At 41.4% G+C, this 20,224-nt stretch overlaps 1 long non-coding RNA gene across 2 annotated transcripts in view; it reads right to left on the minus strand.

The window, feature by feature from the left end:
* Nucleotides 1-16,574, minus strand: part of LOC147344860 (uncharacterized) — a 30,842-nt gene extending 14,268 nt beyond the window's left edge. Inside the window, exons 1-2 of one of the 2 annotated variants that reach the window (XR_015154345.1) lie at nucleotides 16,437-16,574; nucleotides 14,081-14,356 (exon numbers count right to left, since the gene is read on the minus strand). This is a non-coding gene — a long non-coding RNA (uncharacterized LOC147344860). Of the gene's footprint in view, nucleotides 1-14,080; nucleotides 14,357-16,436 lie in introns of those variants that run through there. The other variant, XR_015154346.1, reaches the window with a different exon arrangement.
* Nucleotides 16,575-20,224: the final 3,650 nt, after the last annotated feature.

Here is a 20,224-nt window from a genome sequence, read left to right on the forward strand (position 1 = left end):
ATTTCCATTAGTGACCCCTCAACAGCTTCATTTCAGCATCCATGAAATGGGTCAGAAAGCTATTTGGATAAAATAAACAGACATTACAAAAGATTAGGGTGCTCTGAGGAGGAGGAGTAGGGCTCCTCTGGGATGACCTTTTTTCCCCAATTTTTTTTCTTGTAGCAAAATATACAAAACTTACCACATGAGTCATTTTTAAGGGAAAAGTTGAAATGCAGTTGAGGAACAATATTATGGTAATTCCAGGTGTACTAATTGATACTTTGAACTGTGGTGTTGGAGAAGACTTTTGAGAGTCCTTTGCACTGCAAGGATATCCAACCAGTCCATCCTAAAGGAGATCAGTCCTGGGTGTTCATTGGAAGGACTGATGTTGAGGCTGAAACTCCAATACTTTGGCCACCTGATGCGAAGAGCTGACTCATTTGAAAAGACCCTGATGCTGGGAAAGATTGAGGGCATATGGCAATTATATCTTTAATTTTTTGAGGATCCTCCATACTGGTTTGCACAGTGGTTGCACCAATTTACATTCCTACCAACAGTGCCTAAGTGTTCCCTTCTCTCCACATCCTTGCCAACATTTGCTATTTTCCGTCCTTTTGGTGACAGTCATTCTGACAGGCATTAAGGTGGTATCTCATAGTCATTTTCCTTTGCAAGATGACATTTAAAATAAAACCTGAGGGACTTCCCTGGTCCCTGGTTGGGACTCCACGATTCCCAGGAAGAGGGCACAAGTTCGATCCCTGGTTAAGTGTAAGTAAGTGTAGTTGCTCAGTCGTGCCCGACTCTTTGCGACCCCATGGACTGTAGCCCACCAGGCTCCTCTGACCATGGGATTCTCCAGGCAAGAATACTGGAGTGGGTTGCCATGCCCTTCTCCAGGGGATCTTCCCGACCCAGGGATCGAACCTGGGTCTTCCACATCAGGCAGATGCTTTACCCTCTGAGCCACCAGGGAAGCCCGATCCCTGGTTAGGGAACTAGAATCCTACATGTCACACGGTGCAGCACCTGCCCCCCAAATTAAAATTAAACCTGAACACGAGTGGTAGTTCTCTATGCAAAGATTGTGGCGAGATCGTTCCAGGCAGGAAAAAGTACGTACAAAGGCGCCATGGTTAAGAAGAGCTTGGCACTAGCATGGCCCAAGGAAGGTCAGGAAACAAGGCGAAAGAGAGAGCAGTAAGCAAAGCCCAAAAAAGGGATCTGGATTTTATTGTTAGGGCAGGAGTCACTCTTGCTGGGTTTTAAGCAGAACAGTGAGATGATCAGAGTTACATTATACAAATATCATTCTGGTGCTGGGTAGAGAACACTTGCATGAGAGGGAGAATAGAGAACAGTTAGGAAGCTACCTCATAATCCAGGCAGGAGATGGAGTGTCTGAGTAAAGGATGGTGAAAAGTAGATGGAAAGAAGTGGATGGATTAAAAATGTTTTTTGGAGGCAGAGGGTTGTTCCCGGCTGTGGAAAGAAGGGATCAGGATGGTGTTATGGGTAAAGCCCAGTTTTCCAGCTTGAACAACTAGGTAGGGGGAGATGCCATTCACTGAGATGGAAGACTAACAGCAGCACGTCCCAGGGAAAAGGCGATAAGGGGCCAATAAACGCTTGAGTTGAGAGAGCTGAGATGCCTGAGCTCGAATGACGTGCGGCTATGTCAGTGCCTCCTAACAGCCCAGGCAGCGTCTTTGGAAGGGACAAGAATAATATGCAAAATATTGGAAAGAAATAAAAGTTCTAAGTAAATGGTAAGACATACTATGTTTATAGATCAGAAGACTCATTGTTTAAAGATTATTTCTACCTAATGTATCTACCAGAGCAGGAAATGGCAACCCACTCCAGTGTTCTTGCCTGGAGAGTCCCATGGGCAGAGGAGCCTGGTGGGCTGCTGTCCATGGGGTCGCACAGAGTTGGACACGACTGAAGTGACTGAGCATAGCATGCAATGTATCTACAGAGTCAAAGCATTCTGAATTGATACTCCAGCAGGCTGCATTGTAGAAACTGCCCAGCTGATTTTAAAACTTAAAATGTATTTGGAAATATAGAAGTAAAATTCCTATATCATATGGCAATTATATCTTTATTTGGAAAAGTAAAACAATTCTGAAAAAAACGAAGTTGGAGACTCATATTATTGAATTCAAAACTTATGTAAAGCTAAAGTAATCAAGCCAGTGAGGAGTATTGGGAGAAGAATAGATGTAGATTAATGGAACAGAATAGTCTTAAATAGACCCCCGCACGTGTATATTTACAGTCAGCCCTCCACATCTGCAGATTCAACTAACTGTGGATCAAAGGTATTTAGCAAAAAATTTTCAGAAATTTCCACAAAGCAAAAGTTGAATTAGCCACATGTTCGCAACTCTTTACATAACATTTATATTGTATAAGGTATTATAAGTGATCCAGAGGTAATTTAAAGTGTACAGGAGGGAGGTGGCCAAGATGGTTGAGAAGAAAGTATAGAACAGCAAAGAATCTACAAATAATAAATGCTGGAAAGGATGTGGAGAAAAAGAACCCTCCTACACTGTTGGTGGGAGTGTAAATTCGAGAACATTATGAAGCTTCCTTAAAAAACTAAAAATAGAGCTACCATATGATCCTTCAATCCTACTCCTGGGCATACATCTGGAGAAAACCACGCTTTTAAAGACACATGCACCCCTGTGTTCACTGCAACACTATTCACAATAGCCAAGACACGGAGGCAACCGAAGTAAATGCCCATCAACGACGAATGGATAAAGATGCATACATGTATACAATGGAATATTACTCAGCCATAAAAAGAATGAAATAATGCCATTTGCAGCAACCTTGATAGACCTAGAGATTATCACACTAAGTGAAGTCAAACAGAGAAAGACAAATATCATACGATACTGCTTGTATGTGGAATCAAAAAAAATGATATAAATGGACTCATTTATAAAACAGACTCAGAAGATAAGCTTATGGTTACCACAGGGGAAGGGTAGAGAAAGATACATTAGGAGTTTGGGGTTAACAGATATACATTATATATATAAAACAGATAATCAACAAGAACCTGCTGTATAACACAGGGAACTATGTGAAACATCTTAGACTAACCTCTGATGGAAGAGACTGTAAAAGAAGAATATAGGTATTTATTTACACATATAATTGAATCACTCACTTTGCTATACATCTGAAATTATCACAATAAAAATTTTTAAAAATAAACTATACAGGAGAGAGGTGACCAAGATGGTGGAGAAGGAAGACCCTGAACTCACCTCCACCCATGAATACACCAAAATTAAAATTACCTACAGAGCCACTATCTATGAGAATGACCTGAAAATGAGCAGAAAAGATTCCCCACAACTAAAGACAAAGAAGGAACCACACAGATGGCTAGGAGGGGCAGACATGCAGTGCAGTCAGGACCCACACCCCAGGTTGACAACCCACCTATGGAGGGAATACCACAATCCTAGAGGTCCTCCCCAGGGAGTGAGAGGTCCAAGCCCCACATCAGGCTCCCCAGTCCCAGAGGTCCTACACCGGGAAGATGAGTCCCCCCGAACAGCTGGCTTTGAAAACCAGTGGACTTACGTTCAGGAGAGCATGAAGGCTGTAGGAAACAGACTCCATTCTTAAAGGGCAAGTGCAAAATCTCACACAGAGTCCCAGTAGAGAGGCAGATACACAAAAATCTACAACAGACACACAAAAACTAGAAAGGAATACAACCACACCACTAAAGAAAATCAGCCAATGGGGAAGAAACTAAAAGAAGAACCACAAAAACAACCAGAAAACAAGGAACAACCAGAAAACAACTGACCCAGCTCGAAAGGAGCCTGGGTCAGTCCCACGCGCTTATCTTGGCGAGCCTCCTAGAGAGGCCGAAGGCAACTGGGTCTCCCCCTAAGGACAGAGATGCTGGCAGCCGCCTTTTCTGGAGTTCACTCCATCGGGGTAACACCCGCACTGGCGGGCACCATGTCGGAATCCTCCCTCTAGCCTACGAGCACCGCGGCCGAGGCCCTGTCCGCCAACAGGCCAGCGGCGGTCTCAGGCCCCACCCCAGGCCGACAGGCCAACCACAGTGTACGGCTCCCCCACCCGCCAGTGGGCCTGGTAGCCGCTGGGCCAGGATGCGCACGACTAGCACAGCTGCAGTGGAAGGGCCCCGGCAGTGTGCGTAGGGGCCATCCCAGAACACACAGGTCTGGTGACCAGAGGGGAGCCTGCTGCTGGGCCCCACTGAACATCTCCCACATACGGGAATTTTTAAAATGTAGATCTTTTAGGATTCATGTGAACTTAAATGACTACCAGTTTAAAACAAGTGAGTCTAGTTATAGGTCAACATATATGAACTCCGTGGTAACCCCAAGTCAAAAATCTACAACACATACACAAAAACGAGAGAGAAAGGAATACAGCCATGCCACTAAAGAAAAGCAGCCAAAGGGGAAGAAACTAAAAGAAGAACTACAAAAACAACCAGAAAACAAGGAACAAACGGCAGTAAGTAATACAGATCAATAACCACTTTATGGAAAAGGAAATGGCAACCCACTCCAGTATTCTTGCCTGGAAGAGTCCATGGCCAGAGGAGCCTGGCGGGCTGCAGTCCATGGGGTTACATGACTGAGCACGTTTGCATGACAGTGGAGGGAGATGGGCTGGTAGCAGTAAACTGGTAGAACTGAAAAAAAAAATCGCTTTCAATGTCATTGAACTAAATACTCCAATCAAAGAGGGGCTGATTGGATTTAAAAGACTCATCTATATGCTCTTTATAAGAGACTTGCTTCAGAGCTGAAAACATTCAAATTGAGAGTGAAGGAATGGAAAAAGATATTTCAAGCAAATGGAAATGACAAAAAAGTAGCAATACTCACATCAGACAATAAATTTTAAAACAAAGTCTATAACAAAAGACAAAGAAGGGCATTATATAATGATAAAGGGATGAATACAAGAAACTATAACATTCATTAACATATATTCATCTAATATAAGAGCACCAGTTATACACAGCAAATGTTAACAAACTTAAGAGTAGAAACTGACAATATAATAACAGTAGGAAACTTTTAACACGTCACATCAATGGACATTCTGTTCGAACATAATAATAATAAGGAAATAATGGTCTTCAATAACCTCAGATATGTAGATGAAACCACTCTTATGGCAGAAAGTGAAGAGGAACTAAAAAGCCTCTTGATGAAAGTGAAAGAGGAGAGTGAAAAAATTGGCTTAAAGCTCAACATTCAGAAAACGAAGATCATGGCATCTGGTCCCATCACTTCATGGCAAATAGATGGGGAAACAGTGTCAGACTTTATTTTTCTGGGCTCCAAAATCACTGCAGATGGTGATTGCAGCCATGAAATTAAAAGACACTTACTCCTTGGAAGGAAAGTTATGACCAACCTAGATAGCATATTCCAAAGCAGAGACATTAATTTGCCAACAAAGGTCTGTCTAGTCAAGGCTATGGTTTTTCCAGTGGTCATGTATGGATGTGAGAGATGGACTGTGAAGAAGGCTGAGCACCAAAGAACTGATGCTTTTGAACTGTGGTGTTGGAGAAGACTCTTGAGAGTCCCTTGGACTGCAAGGAGATCCAACCAGTCCATTCTAAAGGAGATCAATACTGGGTGTTCTCTGGAAGCAATGATGCTAAAGCTGAAACTCCAGTACTTTGGCCACCTCATGCAAAGAGTTGACTCACTGGAAAAGACTCTGATGCTGGGAGGGATTGGGGGCAGAAGGAGAAGGGGACGACAGAGGATGAGATGGCTGGATGGCATCACTGACTCGATGGATGTGAGTTTGAGTGAACTCTGGGAGTTAGTGATGGACAGGGAGGCCTGGCATGCTGTGATTCATGGGGTCTCAAAGAGTCGGACACGACTGAGTGACTGAACTGAACTGAATGGTCTTAAATGACACCTTATACCAGTTAGACTTCATAGCTATCTATAGGACATTACATCCAAAAAGAATAGACTACCCAACATTTAAGTGCACATGAAACATTCTCCAAGACAGATCACATACTAGGCCATAAAAGTGTCCAAATTGAAGAGTAAAGAAATTATATCAGCATTTTTTCTAACCACAATGGTATGAAACCAGAAAACAATAACAGGAAGAAAAATGGGAATATCACAAACACATGGAGACTAAACAACATGCTACTAAAAAAAGGGGGGGGTTGAAGAAATCAAAGGGGAAATCAGAAAATACCTCCAGACAAATGAAGAGGGAACAACTTTCCATAATCTATGGGATACTACTACTACTACTACTACTAAGTCACTTCAGTCGTGTCTGACTTTGTGCGACCCCATGGACTGCAGCCCACCAGGCTCCCCCGTCCCTGGGATTCTCCAGGCAAGAACACTGGAGTGGGTTGCCATTTCCTTCTCCAGTGCAGGAAAGTGGAAAGTGAAAGTGAAGTCACTCAGTCGTGTCTGACTCCTCGAGACCCCATGGACTGCAGCCCACCAGGCTCCTCCATCCGTGGGATTTTCCAGGCAAGAGTACTGGAGTGGGGTGCCATTGCCTTCTCCCATGGCATACAGAAAAGCAATTCTAAGAGGGAAGTTTATAGCTATATAGGCCTACCTCAAGAAACAAGCAAACTCTCAAACAACCTTACTTACCATCCAAAGGAATTATAATAATAACCATAGCCCAAATTTGGCAGAAAGAAAGACCAGAGAGGAAATAAAATAGAGACCAAAAGAAAAAAAAATCAATGAAACAAAAGACTGTTTTTTTGAAAGACAAAATTGATAAGCCTTTACACAGGCTCATCAAGAAAAAGGACCCAATGAACAAAACAAGAAATGAAAGGAGAAATAACAACTAGTATTACAGAGACTCACAAAAAAAATCATACGTGAATACTACGAACAGTTGCTGTTTAGTCTCGAAGTCGGGTCTCTTTTGTGACCCCATGGACGGTAGCCCACCAGGCTCCTCTGTCCATGGGGTTTCCCAGGCAAGAATACTGAAGCGGGTTGTCATTTCCTTCTCCAGAGGAATCTTCTTGAGCCAGGGATCAAACCTGCATCTCCCACATTAGCAGGCAGATTCTTCACCACTGAGCCACCTGGGAAGCCCACCCACACATGCACATCACAGTGTATTACTCAGCAATAAAAAAGAATGAAATTCTGCCATTTGCAACCACGTGGATAGAAACAGAGGGTATTATGTCCAGTGAAATAAGTCAGAGAAAGACAAATACTGTGTGTTAACACTTGTATGAGGAATCTAAAAAAATAAAATAAATGAATATAACAAAACAGAAACAGACTCACAGATGTTGTTAGTTACCAGTAGGAAGTGGGGGGGGGGGTAGTGTAAGACAGGAGCAAGAGATTAAAAGATACAAACTATCGTGCAGAAAATAAATGAGCAAAAAGGATATAATATGTAATATAAAAGATCATAAAAGAGATTACCATGAACAAGTTACATCAATAAAATGGACTATCTAGAGGAAACGGACCAATTCCTAGAAAGTATAGTCTCCTAAGACTGAATCAGGAAGAAATAAAAAACATGAACGGATTACCAGTAATGAAATTAAGTAATAAAAACAAAGAAACCCTCCCAACAAACACAAGTTCAGAGTCAGATGGCTTCATAGGTGGAGTCTACCAAACATTTAGGAACCTATCTTCCTCAAACTATCCCAAAATATTGAAAAATGCTTCTGAAATCATTCTGGAAGCCCAGAATCACGCTGATACACAAACCAGATAAATGAACCACAAAGAAGAGAATTCCAGGGCAATATCCCTGATGAACATAGGTGCAAAGTCTTCAAAATATTAGCAAACCAAATACAATACACTAAAAGCATCAAACCCCAAAATCAAACCCCCAAATCCCTGATTCCAGGGATGTAAGGATGATTCAATGTCATTAAATCAATGTGTTACATCACATTAACAAATCGAGAGATAAAAACAACATGATAACCTCAATAGATGCAGGAAAATCTTTTGACAAAATTCAACATTAATTTACAATAAAAAGTCTCCACAGAGTTGGTGCAGAGGGAACTTACTTCTGTATAATAAAGGCCATATATGACAAACCCACAGCCAACTTTATACTCAATGGTGAAAGACTAAAAGCACTTCCTCTAAGTCAGAAACAAGACAAGTATGCCCACTCGTACCACTTTTTTTCAACATAGTATATTGTAAATCCTAGCTGCAGAAGTCAGTAAAGAAAACAAAAATCCAGATTGGAAAGAAAATAGTAACTCTGTCACTGTTTTCATATGATATGATACTATATACAGAAAATCCTAAAGATGATAGCAAAAAAATAGCCTTCCTAAAATAAGTGAATTCAGTGAAGTGCAATATACAAAACAGAACAAAATATGCAGCATTTCTATAAACTAAAAATGAACTATGAGAAAAATACATTAAAACAATCCTATTTACAACTGCATTAAAAAGAATAAAGCACTTATGAATAAATCTAACCAGAGTGCTAAAAGACTTGTACTCTGAAAACTGTAAGACACTGATAAAAGACATTTAAGGTGACACAAATGTAAAGATACACTGTGCTCATGGAATGAAAGAATTAATATTGTTAAAATGACCAGACTAAATCTACAGATTCAGTGCAATCTCTATCAAAATACCCATGACTTTTTTCACAGAACCAAAACAAATAATTCTAAAATCTTCAGTGAAACACAAAAGACCCCAATAGCCCAAGCAATCCTGAGTAAGAACAAAGTTGAAGGTATCACATGCCCTGATTTTAAACCATACTACAAAGCTGCAGTAACCAAAACAGTATGGTACTGGCATAGAAACAGATACCTAGATCAATGGGACAGAATAGAGACCAGAAAACGAATATAACAAAACAGACCTAATAAACAAAATAAGAAATGAAAGGAGAAATAACAACTAGTATTACAGAGACTCACAAAAAAAATCACACGTGAATACTATGAACAGTTGCTGTTTAGTCTCTAAGTCGGGTCTCTTTTGTGACCCCATGGATGGTAGCCCACCAGGCTCCTCTGTCCATGGGGTTTTATATGGGCAATAAATATATCAAAAAGGAGGCAAGACTATACAATGGGGAAAAAGTCGAATCTTCAATAAATGGCATTGGGAAAACTCGGCAGCAAAGTAACATGCTAAGGAAACAAACCGGATTACTTTCTCACACCATGTATGAAAATAAACACAAAGTGGATTAGAGACTTAAATGCAAGACCTGAAACCATAAAACTTCTAGTAGAAAATATAGTCAGTAGACTCTTTGACATCAGTCTTGGCAATTTTTTTTTTTTTGACTCTGTCTCCTTAGGCAAAGGAAACAAAAGCAAAAGTAGACAAATGGGGCCAGCCTGAATTGAAAAGCTTTTTTACAGAGAAGGAAACTATCAACAAAACATAAAGATCTCCTACTGATCAGGAAATGATCATTGCAAATGGTACATCTGATAAGGGGTTAATATCCAAATATACAAAGAACTCACACAACTCAACATCAAAAATCAAACAATCCAATTGAAAAAATTTTAGTGGGCAGGAGACCTGAATAGACATTTTTCCAAAGAAAAACCTACAGATGGCCTCCAGACACATGGAAAACTGCTCAATATGACTAATAAGAGAAATGAAAATCAAAACCACAATGAAATGACAAAAAAACTGCACATCTGCCACAATGGCTGTCATCAAGAAGATGAAAATGAAGTGTTGGTGAAAATGTAGAAAAGGAAACTTTTGTGCACTGCTGGTGAGAATGTAAGAGTGTAACCTCTATAAAAAACAGGGTGGAGGTTCCTCAAAATACTAAAAACAGAACTGGATATGATACAGCAATTTCACTTCTGGATATTTATCTGAATGAAAACACTGATTGGAAATAGTATTTGCATGCCTATGTTCACTGCAGCACTACAGTAGCCAAGATGTGGAAGCAGCCTAAGTGTCCATCAATAGAGGAATAAGGAAGATGTGGTATATTTAAACAATGGAGTATGACCCAGCCATAACAAAATGACATCTTGCCATTTGCAGCAACATGGATGCATGGAGAGGGAATTACGCTAAGGGAAATAAATCAGAGAAAGACTAATAGCACATGACCTCACTTATATATGGAATCTAAAAAACAAGAGAAAATGAAAGACAAATTGATACAAACAACATATTGATGGTTACCAGAGAAGAGAAGGTTGAGGGCAGGGACAAAATAGGGGAAGGAGATTAAGAGGCACATACTTTCAGCTATAAATCATGGGCATGCTTCTCTGATGACTCAGACAGTAAAGAATCTGCCTGCAATGTAGGAGACCTAGGTTCCATGCCTGGGTCAGGAAGATCCCCCGGAGAAGGGAATGGCTACCAACACTCCAGTATTCTTGCCTGGAGAATTCCATGGAAAGGGGAGTCTAGCAGGCTACAGTCCATAGGGTCGCAAAGAACTGGATGTGACTAAATGGCTAACTTCACTTTCAATAATATTGTAAAACTTTTGTATGGAGACAGATGGTTACTAGACTTGAGGTTATTATTTCATAATGTATGCAAATGTCAAATCATTATGTAGTACACCTGAAACAAATTGTATGTCAGTTGTATTTAAGTATAAAATAATTAAGATTAAGCTGTATGAGAAGATTGTGTAGGTTATATGCAAATACTATGCTATTTTATATAAGGGACTTGAACATCCTGAGATTTTTGTATTCACAGGGTGGGTCCCAGAACCAATCACCTCCACAGATACGCAGAGTCGTGTCTGACTCCTTGCAACCCCATGGTCTATGCAGTCCATGGAATTCTCCAGGCCAGAATACTGGAATGGGTTAGCCTTTCCCTTCTCCAGGGGATCTTCTCAACCCAGGGATTGAACCCAGGGATTGAACCTGGGTCTCTCTCATTGCAGGCAGATTCTTTACCAACTGAGCTATCAGGAAAGCCCACAGATACCAAAGGACTGTATATTCAATTGATTTTCAACAAAGGTGCCAAGGTAATTAAGTTAAGAATAGTATTTTTAACCAGTGGTGCTGAAACAACTGGATGTCCAGGTGCAAAGAAATAAAACTGAACCTTGACCCATACTTTCCATTTTATATTTAAAAAATTTAAGCTAGATTATAGACAATGTAAAAACAGACTATAGACAATGTAAACACTTAAGACTATTAAACTTGGCTTCCTCCGGCTTCCTCCTTGACCGCGGCCGTAGACTCTCGGAAGCAGTCCGACCCCATGGACTGCAGCCTACCAGGCTCCTCCATCCATGGGATTTTCCAGGCAAGAGTACTGGAGTGGGTTGCTATGTAACTCTAGTTCCCGTGTATTCAGTTTTCTGCCCGAATTATCAAAATTGACAGTTTTCTTTTTACTTTTGTGTAGTATAATGAAAACCCACTATACTAATAGTCAAACGCAGTCTACATCTGACTATTAATCTGTTCTCATAACTTACACTGAAATTACTTTAGTACCTTCTCGTGTAATACTCTTTTACTTTTTACGGCCTATAAATTTCTTGTGGTAGTTGCCTTTCTGTAACTGGAAGAAAATGCTACGTAACTTCCACATATCATAAGAGAAAATCATTTGTTTATGGTTTTAAGATTTACAAGGCTTAATGTGTGACGGTTATTTCCTAGTGAATTTCTCTCACACATTTCTGGTTATTTTCCTATTTCATTAGACTTTGATTAGATTTATTTTAAAGTATACCAATTAGCATGACAATCACATTTCTCTAATGTTGTCAAAGAACTGTTGATGGGTTTGAGAAGCCCTGGGACTGTGTGTGGGAGTGAGTTTTGTTTAGATTTTAATCAAAACTAGAAATAAAATTTTAGGTTCTAGTTAAAAAAAAAAAAAAAGGCTATTAAACTTTTAGAGGGAAAAATAGAAAATCTTTGTGACCTTGAATTAGGCAAAGATTCCTTAGATTCAATACCAAAACCACCGTCCATAAAAGAAAAACATTTATAAACTGAACTTTTTCAAAATTAATAACTTCTGCTTTACAAAAGATGCTATTAAGAAAATTAAAAAACCACCTACAAACTGGAGAAAATACTTATAAAACACACATCTGATAAAGAATTGTAACACATGTAGACTTCAATACTCAATAACAAAAATCCCAAGTTTTAAAAACTGGAAAAATACCTGAACAGCTATTTTATCAAAGAAGAGATACAGATGACAATCACATAAAAGGAAGTTCAAAATTATAAGTCATTAGGAAAATGCAGAATAAAACCACCATGAGGCAAGACCATAGTACCAAGAATTGGTGAGAATGCAAAGCAACTAGAATTCTCATACTTTACTGATGGGGATGAAAAATGGCACAACCAGTTTGAAAAACATTTTGACAATTTCTTATAAATGTAAATACATGTTATCATATGACCCAACAACCACACTGCTAGGTATTTACCCCAGGAAATGAAAAGATGTTCTCGTGCAAATCTGTACACCAATGTTCATAGCAACTTTACTTATAATTATTCACAATGCAGGGAAGACTGTCCCTCAACTGATCAACTGGTGAGTGGGTCAGTAAGTCATGGCACATCCAGTGAATACAAGTCAGAAATAAAAAGACATCAACTACCAATATGCAAAGATGTGGGCAAATCTCAGAAGTATTTTGCTAAGTGAAAAAAAAGCCAAACTCAAGAGGCTACATACTGCATGACTCCATTTATGTGACATTCTGGAAAAGGCAAAAGCAGACACAGAATTCAGAGCAGTGATTGCCAACAGCTAGAAATGGGCGGAGAGTACTGACTACACAGGGGCAGGAAGGACCTCGGGTAGTGGGGTTCTCCATGTCTTGACTGTGATGGTGGCTACAGAACCTTATACCTTTTAAAAGTTCAATGAATTGCAACACCTAAAAAAGATACATTTTACTCTATGTAAATTACACGACAGACCTGAATTAATAAAATACAATTATCTAAAAAAATGCTAATAGGAATAAAATGAATAAATCAAAAGATATGTAAGACCTTTTTGAAAAATGTATGAAACTACTGAAATTTAATTTTACACCATGGTCATGGATAGAGACAATATCATAAATACGTCAATCCTTCTCAAATCAGTCCATGAATGCACACTGTTCCAATAAAAATCCCAATGGGTCTTGTCATGGAAATCAACAGATTATAAAATGCAAACAGAAGAACAAAACACCTAGACTAAATGAGATTTTGAAGAACCAAAATTACATGAGGGTCTCAAATACCAGGTCTCACGTCCTGATATGACGTAAAGTTATTGAAATTAAGACAGTGTGGCTTTGGTACAAACAGAGTAATGAGGAGAGAGCCCAGAAATGGAAACTTCATGTATTAGAGAGATGGCACTATAATTCAATGGGGAAAATAGCCAGGACAACTGGCTCTCCATCTGGAAAAAGTCAAATTCCGACTTCATACCATACACAAGGACCAAGTTAACTGGATGAAAAACTTAAATATGAAAAGCAAACCTTTCATCTTTAACACAAAGTACAGGAGGTTGTGTTTATGACCTTAACAGCGGTCAAAATTTCTTACAAGACACACAAAGAGAGACGGATGAGTCTGAGATCTGATTTAAATTTCTATAGTTCAAAAGTAAAGTGAAGGGCTTTACTCCTGGTCCAGTGGTTAAGAGTCTGTCCGCCAATGCAGGAGACACGGGTTCAATCCCTGGTCTGGGAAGATCCCATATGCCTCGGGGCAACTAGGCCCATGGGCCACAATCGCTGCCCTAGAGCCTGTGCTCTGCAACAAAGAAGCCACCACAATGAGACTCTAGCCCACCCCAGCTAGAGAGTAGCCTCGGCTCCCCACAACTAGAGAAAACCCGTGCACAGCAATGACGCAGCCCAGCCAAATAAAAACGTAAAGTCAAACAACAAGCCACCGACCGAAGAGGACATTTGTAACATATAAGATTAACAAAGAATTAAAATTCCAAATATCTAGTGAACGGCAAACCCAATTTAGAAATAGGGAAATATGTTACTGAACCTGGTTTGTTTGCTGGACAGGTAACTGGCAGAAGAATGAGACTCCGAGGTTTGTGTATTCATGAGGTAGCCATGCCAGCAGAGGGGAGAACATCCCAAATCTGCCTTCGGAAAGGGAAGCGGAGCGGCTCAGGATTCTGATGCGACCAAGCTGAGGCTGGGGGAGCACACGGAAGGAGGCTGAGGGAGCACACGGAAGGGGACTGGAGAGAAATGGGTAAGGCAATCGTCCTTCTGCGCAGGCGCAGTCAAGCCAAGGCTGCTTCACTGGAGGCACCTGCAGAAAATGATGGCGTTAGCATGCGGGGGCAGGGGGCGTGGTTGGGTCCTCTAGTGGCTAAAGGTCCCTGAGTGAACACTCGCTGGACATGCCCAGCTGGAAGGTCAGTGGTCTTAATAACCTGCTCAAGCTTGAAATGGACACAGCTGACTCCAGCTTACTAAAAGACCAACTTACGCAAACACCTTTATTCTTTAGGCTACAGGGAAGCTTGGAGGACATGCAAACCTTCTGCAGCGACAATTAAAGGAGCTTGAGCGGTGAGGGCAGGTTACAGGTGTAGTGAATCTAACTAACGATCACCCTCGGTTTCCAGTATAAACAAGATAAATACAAAGAGACAGTTCACGGAAAACTAAAATGGGGGAAAACATGAGACATGTTCTTCTCTCTAGCCGTCAAGGACATACCAATAAAAACAAAGTAAGTTAGAGACAGACGAATACTGTATGATATCATTAATATGTGGCATCTCAAAAAATGATACAAATGAAAATTTACAAAGCAGAAACAGGCTTGCAGACAGAGAGAACAGACTTGTGGTTGCCAAGGGGGTTGAAGGGGTGGGGGAGGGAAGGATTGGGAGTTTGGGATTGTGCATGCATGCTGAGTCTCTTCAGTCCTGTCCGACTCTTTTCGACCCTGTGGGCCATAGCCTGCCAGGCTTCTCTGTCCACGGCATTCTCCAGGCAAGAAGACTGGAGTGGGTTGCCGTGCTCTCCTCCAGGAGCTCTTCCCAACCCAGGGATTTAACCCACATCGCTTATGTCTTCTGCACTGGCAGGCGGGTTCTTTACCACTAGGGCCACCTGGGAAGCCCTCTTGGATTAACACATGCAAACTATTATATGAAGACTGGATAAACAACAGGGCCTGTTGTATAGCAGAGACTTATATTCAATATCCTGTGATAAACCACAATGGAAATGAATATGAAAAAGAATATACATACTGAATATTCATTGGAAGGATTGAAGCTGACGCTCCAATGCTTTGGCCACCTGATGGGAAAAACTGACTCACTGGAAAAGACCCTGATTTGGGGAAAGATTGAGGGCAGGAGAAGAAGGGGGCGACAGAGGATGAGATGGTTGGATGGCATTACCGACTCAATGGACATAAATTTAAACAAACTCCAGGAGATGGTGAAGGACAGGGAAGCCTGGCATGCTGTAGTCCACGGGGTGGCAAAGAGTCAGACGTGACTTAGTGACCAAACAACAACTGAATCACTGTGCTGTACAGAAGAAATTAACACAACATTGTAAATCAATTATATTTCAATCAACTTTTTAAATAATTTTTTAAAAAGACAAAATGTGGCTTTGCATAGAGACAGACACACAGAGCAGTGGGAAGAGAGAACCTGGAAACAGATCCTGTGCTTTTGGAAACTTTGAGATGGCATTACAATTCTCTGGGGAGGGATGACCTATTCATCTGGGGAAAAAAAAGTTACAACTTCACACCTTACACAAAAACCAGTTCTAACCAGATGAAAAACTTAAATATGAAAAGCAAACTTTCGGTCTTTAATGCAAAATACAGGAGACTGTCTTTATGACCTTAAGAGTTGGACAGGATTTCTTACAAAGACACATAAAAGGAAATGGATGAACCTGAGACCAGGTTTAAATTTCTATAGCTCAAATGTCAGATAAGTGAAACGGACAGAAAGAGGACATTTGTAACACATATGACTGACAATTCCAAATATCTAATGATTGGCAAACCTATTTTAAAATAGAAAAACGGGCTTCCTTAGTGGCTCAGTGGTAAATCGCCCTGCCAATGCAAGAGAAATGGGTTCAATCCCTGATCCGCGAAGATGGCACAGGCCATGGGAGCAACTAAGCCTGTGTGCCACAACTACTGAGCCCGTGTGTCGCAGCTGCTGAAAGCCCTCGTGCCTAGAGCCTGCGCTCTGCAACAAGAGAAGCCACCGCCAGGAGAAGCCCCGAGCAATGCAACGAAGAATAGACTCTGCTTGCTACAGCTAGAGAAAAGCCCGACCAGCAACGAAGACCCAGCACAGCCAAAAATAAATTAAATTAAAAAAAAAAAATAGACACAGTACCGAACCTGGTTTGTTCACCCAACAGGCAGCAAACCAAACACTGAGACTCCGAGGTTTAGAGCTGAGAAAAAGCATCTTCACGAGGCAGCCATGCCAGCAGAGCGGAGAACACCCCAAATCTGCCTCCGGGAACGCGAGGGGCTCAGGAGACTGATGGGATAAAGCTGAGCACTGGGGAACATGGGGAACGTGATTGGAGAGAAAGGGGTGAGGCAGTCGTCCTTCTGCGCAGGCATAGCTAAGCCAAGGCTGCTTCGCGGGGCACACGTGCAGAAAATGATGGTGCTACCATGCTGGGGTAGGGGGAGGTGGTGCGGTTTGGGCCTCTGTCATCTAAAATTCCCTGAGTGGTCACTCACTGAACATGCCCAGTTAGAGGGTCAGTGGTCTTAACAATCATAATGGGTTCAAGCTCAAACTGGACACAGCTGACTCCAAGCTACTAAAAAGCCAACTTGGGCAAATATCTTTATTCTATAGGCTACGTGAAGCTTGGAGGACATGCAAACCTTCTGTAGCAACAAAATGAGCGTGCTCAGTGAGGGCAGGTGTAACGGATCTAACTAATGATAACCCTGGGTTTCCAACATACACAATCCAAAGAGGCAGTTCACAGAAGAGAAGACCAAAATGGTGAAAACATGAGACATGGTCTTCTTTCTAGCAATCAAAGACATGTCGATGGCCATTTTCACACACATCAGATTGGTTAAAAATTTAAATGTGACTAATGGACTGTTGGAGGCAATGTGAACAGTGGTGGAAGACTGTCTTGCTACTGTTTGGAGAGCAATGACATATAATCTCAAAAAGTTCAAGTGCACAAACTCTGTGAACCAGAAATTCCACTTTTAGGTATATACACTGGAGGAATGCTTGCATATACTGAAAGAAACGTGTAAACAATGTTTACTGCAGCATTATTTACCAAAGACTGAAAATCACCTAAGTGTCCATCAACAGGAGAATGAAGAATGAATAAGTAGATTACCATAAATATTCACACTGAAATATGTGTATTTTTTATGGCTGTGCTGGCTTCAGCCTGCGAGCAGGCGTCCTCTAATTGGGGCGAGCAGCGGCTACTCTCCGTTGCGGTGTGTGGGCTTCTCCTTGCAGTGGCTTCTGTGGGGAGCGTGGTGTCTAGGTTTGTGTTCTTCCGTAGTTATGACTCACGGGCTTAGTTGCTCCGAAGCATGTGGGATCTTCCCAGATGAGGGATCGAACCCGAGTCCCGTACATTGGCAGGCGGAGTCTCTGCCACTGAGCCACCAGGGAGGCCCTCATTACATACGTATGATTGAATAAGTTATTGGTTATTGGTGATTAATTCAAACTTCAGCCTCTATGCCCACCACAGAAATCAAGGGATGTGGTCATGATTGGTTCCCTTGGCAACCAGCCCCCATCCTCATGTGCTTTCTAAAAGGCACCTCATCAACACAAACCCAGTTATGGTGAAAAGGGGCTTGTTGTGAATAACAAGATGCCCATTTCACCTTTATGGCTCTGAAACAATAAGAACTGAGGATAAGAGACCAAATTTTATAACAAAAAATTCTCCTATTGCTCTTATGGCTCAGGAAATTCCAAGGGTTTGGGGAGCTCTGTAAACAAAGAGTTTGGGGAACTGTAAATGAAAACCAAATAAATATGAGAAATGCGTTCTGGTTGTCTGAATGACTAAATATATATTTCTTATCAATCACAATGTTGCAAGAGCAAAAGGCAAGCTGCAAATGCATGTATTCTGGAAGATACCGTCAATCATCCAATCCCCAGGGGCCTAAAGATCTTTAAAGCCTGGGCTTCAACCAATTTCCCAATCCCTGGTGACAGACAAAGCCCGGGCCAGAGCAGGGTGGAGATCAGACGGGACCTCTGCATAAAGCTGAGACCCCTACATCACTGACCCTCAGACAGTGAGGCGGCAAAAAAAGAACTGCCTGAAAGGGGAGGAAGTGGGGATGGATTCTTCAGCAACAGCTTTAGAGAAAAGAATGAAAAAATCTTCCAGAGTACCTCTAATCCTCACCCACACTCTAGAAGGTTTAGGCCAGAATCCACAATACCTATGAGACTTGAAAAATACAAAGCCAAATTTTTCACTTAAAGTGACTCTGGAGGACTTCCCTGGTGGTCCAGTGGTTAAGAATCCACCTGCCAATAGAGGGGACATGTGTTTGATCCCGGGTCTGGGGAGATTCCGTATGTTGTGGAGCAACGAAGCCCACGCACCACAGCAACTGAGCCTGTGTAGCCCAGAGCCTGTGCTCCGGAGCAAGTGAGGCCACTGCAATGAGAAGCCCTCGCACTGCATCGAAAGAAAGCCCACGTGCAGCAGCGGAGACCCAGCACAACCAAGACAATAAACACATTAAATAAATTAATACAAATAAATAGAGTGACCCTAAATGGGTGCACACCTATACCAACAGATGTAAACACAGATCGCCTCTGGACGAAGGCACTTACCCCAAGGCCTCAGAGAATTCCCATGAACTAAGTTCCACTCCATTATTCTTGCCTCAAGAACCCCATGGACAGTGTGAAAAGGCGAAAAGATGTGACACTGGAAGATGAGCCCCCCTGGTCAGAAAGTGTCCATGGTGCTACTAGGGAAGGGCGGAGGGCAAGTACCAATAACAGCTCCAGAAAGAATGGAGTGGCTGGGCCAAAGCGGAAATGATGCCCAGTTTTGGACGTGTCTAGTCGGAGAAGGCAGTGGCACCCCACTCCACTACTCTTGCCTGGAAAATCCCATGGATGGAGGAGCCTGGTGGGCGACAGTCCCTGGGGTCGCTAAGAGTCGGATACGACTGAGCGACTTCACTTTCACTTTTCATTTTCATGCATTAGAGAAGGAATGGCAACCCACTCCAGTGTTCTTGCCTGGAGAACCCCAGAGACAGCAGAGCCTGGTGGGCTGCCGTCTATGGGGTCGCACAGAGTCGGTCACGACTGAAGCGACTTAGCAGCAGCAGCAAGTTCCAAGTAAGATGTAATATCAAGGTAAAAACCATCAAAAACAACAAAACAAGTGATCATGAGCAGAAAAAAAAACCCTGCAAAAACAACTGTAAAGCTAGGCCTTCAAAGACTGCTGATATTAGTATTATCTGACACTGTTTGTAAATCAAATAGGTGTAAAGAAATAAAAAAGTATTAGAAATATGATGAAAGAAGATAATGTAAAACTGACCAGGCAGATTTGGGGGGTATGGGGACAAACACAAATAGAAACTCTACAAATGTAAAATATGAAAATTGAAATAAAAGAGTAAATGGAAAAGTTAAACAGCAAATTAATTACAGCCAGAGATAAAAATTAGTGGGTTGGTTTAAGATAGGTCCAAAGACATTGTCAGAATGCAGCCTGGATGCACAGAGAGGGAGAACATGAAGGAAAAGAGTCAAACATCAAATAGTAAAAAGGTGTGATGTGTCTACCTACTGGACAGGGCAGGGAACTCTACTCAATAGTCTGCAATGGCCTACATATGGGAAAAGAATCTAAAAAAGAGTGGATATATGTTTATGTATAACTGATTCACTTTGCTGTATACGAGAAACTAACACAATATTGTAAATCAACTATACTCCAGTAAAAAAATTTTAAGTCTGATGTGTCTAATAATACGCCTTCAGAAAGAGTATAGAGAAAGTAGGAAACAAATAGTATTTGATGAGACAATGAATTTTCAGGAAGGCCAGTAACTTCCAAGTATAATAAATAAATAAAAGGAATTCCACAACCAGAAACATTCTAGTCTAACTGTAAAATACTA

This window comes from Bos grunniens, chromosome 25, assembly GCF_055505025.1.
Source record: "Bos grunniens cultivar Pamir isolate PY7600 chromosome 25, Bosgru_T2T1.0, whole genome shotgun sequence".
NCBI lineage: Eukaryota > Metazoa > Chordata > Mammalia > Artiodactyla > Bovidae > Bos > Bos grunniens.